The sequence below is a fragment of the Quercus lobata genome, chromosome 2 (assembly GCF_001633185.2).
Source record: "Quercus lobata isolate SW786 chromosome 2, ValleyOak3.0 Primary Assembly, whole genome shotgun sequence".
Classification (NCBI taxonomy): Eukaryota; Viridiplantae; Streptophyta; class Magnoliopsida; order Fagales; family Fagaceae; genus Quercus; species Quercus lobata.
In genome coordinates, this window is record NC_044905.1 from 47,713,972 (window position 1) to 47,724,347 (window position 10,376).

A 10,376-nucleotide genomic window follows, 5' to 3' on the forward strand; every position below is an offset into this window, starting at 1 on the left:
TCTCTTTTTTTTTTTTTTTTTAGAATAAATATATAATCTAAATTTACCTCCATTTTATTAAATGAATGAGTGTTTCTTCTTAGCATAAGAAACACTTAAATGGTAAGTTTTGCATTTTAACTTTTTTATATTATTTTTTTCCTTCACTGTAAGATAGATACATGTTATATATACTATTTTTTTATTGTATAAAGGGCCTTCTTCCATTTGGAGCTTTAGGTCATTGCCTAAATGGCCCATAGGTTGAGCCAGCCCTCAAGCTTAAAGTTTACTAACTCTTTATGGTTGTGTTGGTTTTGTTAGATTGATTGAGGGGAGTTGTCAAGAATCAAGCTAGCTCTTAATTGAGGTATGCCTTGTTTTTAGTTTCTTTCAATTTCTTTTTCTTTCTTTTTTTAATTTTTTGTTCTCTTTAATTTAGTTTATTGCTTTTATTAGTAGTTTATTTTTTTAGATAGTAGCTTCAATTAGGTTAGAAATTTGTTCCAGGTTAAAGTAATTAAAATTTGCGGTTTCTGCCTCAGGTTGCATGCGTAGACTCAATCTTGCCTAGTAACTTAAGGAGCCTAATGTGAGAGACCCCGACCTCAACTAACAGAATCTCACCGAGCCTAACCCACAGTGGGTGAGATTGTGATTGTCATCCCTCAAAGTGGGAAGCCCACGTGAAATACATTATCCCCTTAAATCAGGGGTTTTACAATGGAGCCTCCAGTTATTTAATTACAGGAAAGATAAGTAAACCTTATGAATAATACACATTTTATTGAATAACTTTGAGTATGGATTTCCATTTAAATAGAAAATTACAAGGCTTTTTTCCCCAAGTACAATCTAGAAAAGTACATGTCTTTAGTCCTAATTACAAACTATTAAAATGTAAAATTACATGGATAATTAACTAATATGTGACCCTCGATCTAAGTTCGAACCCACCTTGCCTAGTAATACCTATCTTCTAAACTATGGTGGCCAATTACACATCCCATCAAACATGTCATAAAGCATATACACAAAGCATACAATTACATTGCGTCACATTGAATTGAATTGAATTTCAACATGGAAATTTGAATGGAAAGTATGCTTTGAGTTTTGCATCATATATTGTCATTGAATTAATTTATATCATCACGAATATTTACAAAATCAAGATTGTATTTTAGAATTTACATCACCACATTAAACAGATCTAAAACTATTTTTGATATTAAGTGTAATTGTTAGATCTAAAATCAAATTTAACCTCTTTGAAAACAAGTTTAGATTTTAGAAAAGAGTCTTCATTTTGATTTTGAAAACAATTCTGATTCTTGAAAAATATTTGGAATCTGCTAAGTCGAATGATTGTAATTGAAACATAAACTTTTGTAGAATAAACATGTAAAACAGAAAGTTTACTAAAAAATAAGGCTGTAATTTTATTTACACAAAAGTGTAGGAAACTTGTTTTAAGAAAAACCACGTAAGAATTTTATTTTATTTTATTTTAAAACAGCACAGAAACTTATTCTAAAACATTGCGGAAGCTTAATTTAAAAATAGTGCAGAAACTGTCTTTTTGAAACAGTGCAGGAATTGTGTTCTAAAACAGTGCACAAGTTATATTTTTGAAACAGTGCAGGAGCTTTGGCCAAATGGCCAAATATCACTGTTTGGGAAAATTTGTATGGGTCTATCATTATTTGCAAAATATTTAGTAATCTACCACCTTTTTGAAACTCGAGTTTGTGAAACTCGAGTTTGTGAAACTCAAGTTTGCTGTATAACTCAAGTTCCAGAAACTCGAGTTTTTTAAAAAAATAGCTTTCAAATTTACCATACTATTTTTTATGGAACTTGAGTTACATAAAAAAATTTCAAAATTTTTCCATGGTACTTGAGTTCCATGAATTCAAGTACCATGGAAAACTCGAGTTCCCCAAACTCGAATTCCCAATTATTGGTAGATTCCTACATATTTTCAAAAACAGTGATAGTTTGCAAAATATTTTCAAAAACAGTGGTATTTGGCAACTTTGGCTTAATGCAGAAAATTATTTCAATGTAGAAATTTATTTTGAAAATAACAAGAAATGGATTTTTTAAGACATCGAATTGGTTTTGAAAATTGATTTTTTTGAAAACAGATATAAGAATCAATCTTAATCAATAATTTTATGATTTCATGAACAAAGAAAAACAAACTTTTCTCCAATTTTAACCATTTTTGCGGATCCATAACCAAAAGGTCAAAAACCTACTCTATATAAAATTCCAAGAACAAACAAATTTAGAAATGATATTGATGGTGTACAAAATCGTCAGTAAGTCAACCGTCCACACATGAAACGACTAAAGGTACCTGAAGAATGAAAGGTGAAGAACCTATAAAGAGCACAGGTGAGGTGAAGGCCAAAGACCCTCCGAAGGATAAGTTAGTGGTTGAATGATCTCCAATAACTCAAAACATAAGAACTAAGAAATTCAACATAGCTTGGAGAAGAAGAGACTTGGTGCTTATATAGTGATATAGAGCTAACCAAGATCCCGTGAATGTAGTCTCTTCCCTTATAAGGAGTATATGGAGTTATTGCTTCGAGATATTCGGGCTTTGCTTCCCATTTTTGGAGAATATGAATATGTAGAAGGATCTTTGGATATGGCGTGCAAATTCTTTCCATACGAAGTTATTGGAGTGGAGGACACGAAAACGACGTTGAGCTATTGGTAGGTTCTTCAGTCAGGGGATTGGTTCGTCGACCACATGAGGTACAGGATGAGTAGGTATTTGATAGCCATCATTGGTATCACCAAAGGCATGGGATATCAGAGTGGAGGACACGCAAACCAAATGGAGCTAAGTATGAAGGGTCTTCGATCAGGGGATTGATTCGTCAACTAGGGTTGTCCAACAAAACCGCAGACCTGACCCACCCGGCCAAACCGACTGGACCCGAACCGAAAACCGTCCGACCCGACTACCTGGTGGTCGGTGGCGGGTCCTTGCCATCCCAAACTGATTCCAGCGGGTCGGATGGCGGGTCTTCCCTTCCAAAATCCGATCCACCTGACCTGACTGTGTATATAACCCAGTTCTTATTCATTCTATACTCTCCACTCCAGTTCAGACCATCACCGGCTGACTCACCCTCAGTTTCTCTGTCCACTCGCTCGCTTAGTCTCGCCTCAGAGTCTCACGCTCAACAGCCAACACCATCGCCGATCTGAATCTTTAGATCTTCGAACCTCCACCATCGCTTCATCACACCATCATCGATCTGAATCTTTAGATCTTCGAACATCGCACCATTGCTGAGCTACGGATCTCCTTCATCGCAACATCGCCGCCGATCTGCTAGTAACACTCTTTATTTCTTCGTTTTAGTCTCATGCAAGTTCAGATTTGCTATTATTTCTCTCCATTTCTGTCTGGGTTCTTTGGATTTATGGTTACTGATATTTGGGTCTGTAGATTTGTTCTTAAGATTTGTGAAATTTGTACCCAGTTTCTTCTTTATTTTCTGTCTTTCGGTCGAGTCGAGTCCAACCGTCATCCACCCGAGCCCGATCCGACTCGACCCGTTGTTTTTCGCAATCGACGGTGGGTCCGCTGTCCTTCAACCTGTCAAAGTCAGGTCAGTTCCGGGTTGAGCCCAAACCTGACCCGTGGACACCCCTATCATCAACCACATGAGGTACCAGATGAGTAGGCATCTGACAACCATCATTGGTATCACTAGAGGCATGGGATACTAGAGTGGAGGACACACAAACAGTGTGGAGCTAAATATAAAGGGTCTTTAGTCATGGGATTGGTTCATCAACCACATGAGGTACCAAACGAGTATGTATCTGAGGGCCATCATTGGTAGCACTAGAGGCATGGGAGGCCTGATGCTTCTTTGGGGGCCTGACAATGCCACTAAGCTTGACGATAAACATGAGACCAGCTGATCCATTATTTCCTAACTAAGCTTATGCTCCTTTAGGTGCCTGACTATGCCAAGGAGGCGTTAGGCTACCCGAAGACCCTAGGGTAGCCAAATTTTTGAGATGGTGAAAATATTTCCAATCAAATATTATTTGAGAATCAAGATCTTACATAAGATTTCAATTGAAGAAGCATGTATTCTTTCTTAGTTAGATCCTAATTATCATAATAAGATTATAACTAGACTAGTTTACAAAAAGCATGTATTTTTTTTTTTTTTAAAGCATGGCATTAATCATAGAATTTCACATCTACAAGAGCATTATAAGCAAACAAGCGTCACATATAAATACAAACTAGAAACGAAATAACAAGAAAAATTACTTGCATATAATATCCCAAACAATGGAAAAATTCCTTTAAAGTTGTAGAAGAGTGATGCAAGAAGGTATATTAGGCCTACATGATCACTTTGGAAAATGATCAGAAGTTCCTAACCTCTCTAGAACTTTTAAGAAACTGATTCTAACATCTTAGAGATGAACTAGAAGGATTACTTTTGCTTCATTGCACTAAACATCTTGGCAGACCCTACTACAAAAGCAACTTCTATTTATAGAGGGATTGGAAGACTCTAGAAGATGGTAAAACTGCTGGATATGGACTGAATCAAATTCTAATTTAAAATAGAGTTGAAATTGGAGGGAAAATCAAGAGCCAAAACTTGAAATTCTAGATTTCAAATCAGAACACTGGTTGGTATTTTGGCCATAACTTTCTACTCAAAATTTTGATTGACTTGAAAATTTGTGTTATTTTGAAATAAAATTCGTTTCTCTACAACTTTTTCCAAAAGTAAAGAAGACCAAATTCCAACATTTACTAGGCCAAAAATGCGATTCAAAGTGCTAATGGAAATTGTGATGTTTTCTTAACATTTTTTAGGGAAAAATTTTGACTCTTTCAACGTATCTTTTCTGTGTGAAAATTCCAACTCTTTTTTTGGGTTGTTCTAATGAGAAGATTTAATAGAATTTAATGCCAGAAGTCAGATTATTACAACCAAATTTAAATTTCAAATTTTGTCTTAAACTTGTCAAGTTTATTACATGTTGTATGGTGCATGTATCTGTATGCAATCCAACCAGATTTTAAAAACTTATTAATTGTAATTAATTCTTATTGGAGCCAATCAAAATTAAGTGCTTAAAATCAAATGTGATTGGGGCTTGATTGTGTGGGTGCATCACGACTGCTTGAAAATTGTGTTGACAATATATTTTGATTTAGTGGTTCGATAGAGGCTTGTGACGTATTTTATTTTATTGTTAAACTCTCAATATTTATTTTGTGAAAAGAAATTGACATTTTAAATGTTCAAATTACAATTTTACCTTTTGACACACGAAATGACCAATTTACCCTTGAAGTTAAATTAGGGTTGTGAAATGGGGTGTCTACAACTGCATATGCAACCTCAGTCATGTGTAAGTAAGCTCACCCAGCCCAGAACTCTATATTCAATTTTTAGGAATATGATTTGGGTTATGTATGCCTATAGTAACATGTCTAGGGTTCCACAAGGTTAATTAGGAGCTTGATTAGGGTTTGCATTCAAATGTAGATCTTCACATGAATATGCATAAGAACATGTTGTGTTGAGAAGATATTGCAAGGTTATAAGTGCCCGTTGATAACATGACCATGCATACATATGATGAATGATATGAACATGATCAACATGATGAATGACATGAACATTGAAAGTTCACTTGGTATGTAAAACACTAGTGAATGTTTAGACCCCAATTTCAATATAACCAACACAAGCTTATACCCAAACAATATATGTGCAGAATGATAAGTACAAGCTATACCCAAATAAACAAACTACTCTAAACCATAATTAATCACATCTACAGCAACAATTAAAAGGCAAGAGTAAGGGTTAGAGAAATGCAAACACAAAGATAACACCGACACCTGTTATTGAAGAGGAAACTGAAGAACTCGGTGAAAAACCTCTCCACTGCCCTCCAAGCAGATTTGATTACTCTATATCTCAGTTTTTTACTCGCGATCGAGGTATATGCATGGTAGTTACTTTGGAGATTGTTTCTGAGGTACTACACGTGCCTAGGGTAGCGCATCCTGACCACCCTGGCTGTGCACGTCTGAGGATAGTGTCCAAAGATGAACTTGTGTCTTTGTTTTGTGAGACACCATCATTTTGGGGTGACTGTCAAAACACCCCTTGCTCAGCCTTTGCTAAAGGTCCAAGATTCCTAAACATGGTGATGACATTTGTTCCTCATCCATTGTCTCACTATAACACTATCATAGAGCCTCGTGCTTGATTTTTGTTGTCCTTCATTGAGGATATCTCTATTGACTTTCCTTCACACTTTATACTCTCCCCTATAGATGTCTATAAGGACACGACGACTCATGATAAGCTCATTTTTCCTTCCGCTATCACGAGACTCATTCACCACTTTTCTGTCTCCTATCCCGAGTCTCCCCACTTCACATTCATATGTGCCATTGACGCTGCTACTGTTAAGCGGAGTTTTGCACAGCTTCACTCGAGGCAGCCCGGGATTGAGACGGCTGCACCTCTAGCTTCTACCGCTCCATCCACCTCTGCTCCTTTTTCTTCAGCGGGTGGAGTGACACTTGAGGCCATCATGGCACAGCTTGTGCGCATGGATGCTCGCCTTGACACCCTCAGTGATGAGTTATGTCAGGTGAACACTTGTGTCGGTCGTATCGTTCGACGACAAGCTGTGATGGGTGGTTACACAATGGCTTCCTCTCTCAAGGCATCTAAGGATGAAAGTGATGGCTCCGGTAGTGCTGATGATGCTGAGGATGATGATGATGGCTCGCCTAGTAATGATGAGATGTCTACTTGATTTACTTGCCCTTTGTCACTCGTGACAAAAAGGGAGAGTAGTTTTGAGATGAGAGTAGTCATACTCATAGGGGGAGGGTAGTTTAGGAGATAGGGGGGAGTGTTTATATTGAGGGATGTAGTGAGGACTTTATGTATCTTTTTCTTTTCTTTCTATTTTAGATACATTGTTCATGTACTTTAGATCTTGTGATCATGTTGTGATAGCAAATCTTGTACTTATTGATATATATACATTTGAGGTTGTTATTACAGTTCTTTCACCTATCTTTACATGTGTTATTTCTTTTCTTTCTTAATACACATGTTTCTTATTGAATGTATGCAATTTTATATTTCTGTTTCACACTAAGATGGCATGATGAGTTTTGTTTAAAGTGTTTTAGAAATACAGGTTGTCAAAGTCTTCTTGCCATAAACTCTCTTCTTGCAAAGTTTTTCAAGAGTTTGTATTAGAATAGATTTTATTGTATTCAACAACTAAGTATGAGTTGAGTGATTTATAACTTCTCTCATATGTTCATTTGTTTGTTATGATTTTGTCACGAATTGCCAAAGGGGGAGATTATTAGGACATATATGATTCAATGTTAGGAACATATGTCAACATTTTATGTAATTGGCTAATCCCTTGACAAAATGCACTTTACTTGTAATTGGGTAGATTTAGTATGTGTTTAATGCTTCAAGAAATAAGGTTTCAAGTTTAAGTGTTAAATCCATACAAGTTTGTCCAAGAATCAAGTAATGAAGTGCCAGATTTTAAAGCTCTACAGCTAGCATCTATCAAGGTTTAAAAATTGCTGAAGCCTGTGGCTCGATAGCTAGCTCGATAGGTGGCTATCTATCGAGGTTTATGAAGTTCAATTTTTCAAGCTGATTTTCATCCAATTCATGAATGTATATTTGGGCTTTTTTTTTTCTCACAACCCTAAACATATATAAGGATTATTTTGAGGGTCATAAAAGGTGACACAAGTTGCACAAGAGTACAATTCCACAAGTGTGAAGAAGAGTGTGACCGGAAACCAAGTTTGCCCTAGTTCTTGAAGAAGCTGCTATGTTTGAACACCATAGGGTTTTATGACCAAGCAACTTCATGATCTTCATTGTGTGATGAATTGAAGAACTTTGCAGCCAACATTCTTCTCAAATTGGTGATCAAGTCGCGTACTGGGATCTACGCAATTGGTTAGTCACGTACTGGGAGTCGTGCATTGAAAAGGAGAGATTGTCACTACAGAACAAGTCCAATTGGGTATTAGGATAAAGGTTCAACTATAGGTTGGTATAAGGTACTGGGATTCCTTTACTTGTAACTGCATGTTGTGATAATAGTGGATTCTCAGGAGTGATGACCTTAAAATCACCCGGTGGGGATTTTGCTATGTAGGTTTTCCCCATTCGTAAAGAAATCACCATGTCAATTTATTTTCTGCTACATACTTTAGTTAATTGGTGATTTGTTTGTGCTACCACGTACACAATCGCATGTTAATTTGATTAATTAATAAACTTAGCTTATTAAACTATCACAATGGGTCAATACATTCTTGGCCTATCAGATTGGGCTTTGCATAGGATGAGGGTACTCATCTTCCAATGTGTACTCCTTTGAGCTTCAATATCTTCGAAATGGGGCAACAAAAAGGAAGGTAGTTCCTTGAGGCCGTCCTCTCAGCAGTCTTGCTCAAAATGTGGAAGATATGTGAACATATGTCAATTTATTCATCAGTGATCATGTCATGAAGAAAAAAAGCCCGACCAAGATTCACGTACCCGATGCTTGAGAGAGGATAGAGATTGTGAAACATAATTGTTGTGAGCAACCTTAATTCGGGAGATAGTGATGACACATTGATTGATTTCCCATTTGAAGATATCTCCAAGTTTTCTCCAAGAGCATCGCGAAGCATGTCAAGATCCGGTTCCAAATCATCATACACTAGTGGTTTGACACACTGGCCAATTGATGTTCGAAATGAAAGCAAGATAGGAAGGTGTAACCATGAAGTCCTTTCCTCTTACCCAACATCTTAGCTTATCCCCATCAAAGATGACATTTGCATAAAATTTCTTCACCAAATCTTCATAAGGATCTTCAAGATTGGACAGAAGGTAGTTCCAATCTTTAGAGGTGAACCATTTCTGAATGTTCATATTGAGAAGAGACCTTTGCTCAACAACCCTTTCCATCAACATGGGGGCACCCTTGAAGTGATTCAGATATGCTTGATATGCAGCATGTGATCTAAAGCGAGTGTTGTCATAAATTCTAGTCGAAGATCGAGTCTTCTTCAACTTAGGGATAACCTGTCAAGATCAATTACCGGTTCATTTCCCTTGCTACTACCTCCTTTCACAGCTGATTTCATGAAAGGAGACATCTTTAAGCAAAGATCATGTAATAATAAAGAGCAAGATGAAACACAAATGGCAACAAACTTGATTAGCAACAAGTTAGAACCAAAACATAAACTTTGAATTAAAACCATAAAAACTGGAATTTAAAGAGTAATTCAAAGACATATTGACATGAGAGGATGCTAAACATCACATCATGATAGAATCATGGAATTAATCACACAACATGTCAAAGGGTGTATGTGTGTACATCATATGCAAAAGTGTGCAAACTAGGGCAAAGTGTAAAAACACATAATCATTTGATGTTTCAAAATCAAGAAAACATGATTATCCCCACAATCTTTGTACTCAATGGAGTCCAAAGAAACACAAAAAAACATCTAAGAGACATTTTATCATGAATATGGTATGCACAACATAACACAAATTATAGTACAAAGCATAAATATGAAGAACAAACATGTAAAACATGTATGACAAACATTATACCAACAAAACTGATAGGCCACAAATTGAATGACCCATTGTGATAGAAATTAATTAATTAATTAGTCAAGTTATTAATTATTCAATTTATCATGCAAATGCGTGGCAGCACAAACAAATCACTAATAAACTAATAATGCAACAGAAAATAAATAACACAGTGATTTGTTTACGAATGGGGAAAATCTAACGGCAAAAACCCCACCGGGTGATTTTCAGGTCACCACTCCTGAAACTTCACTATTATCACAACAAGCGGTTACAAGTAAAGGAATCCCAAGTACCTTACCAACCTACAGTTGAACCCTTACCCCAATACCCAATTGGACTTGTTCTATAGTGACAGTTCCCCTTTCTGATGCACGACTCCCAAGTATGTGACTAACCAATTGCACGGATCCCAGTATGCGACTTCAATCACCAACTAAGAAGATTGTTGGTTGCAAAGTTTTTCAGTTCATCCACACGATGAAGATCAAGAAGATGCTTGGTCACAAAACCCTATGGTGCGTATACATAGCAACTTCTTCAAGAGAAAGAGATGAACTAGGGCAAGAACTTCATCTCTGGTCACAATTTGCTTGAATAGAGTTTGCTCAAAGCTTGTGTAACTTGTGAACTGTTTAACGGCCCTTAAAACAATCCTTTTATATGTCTAGGGTTAGGAGAAAAGAAAGCTTAAAGACAAATTCACGG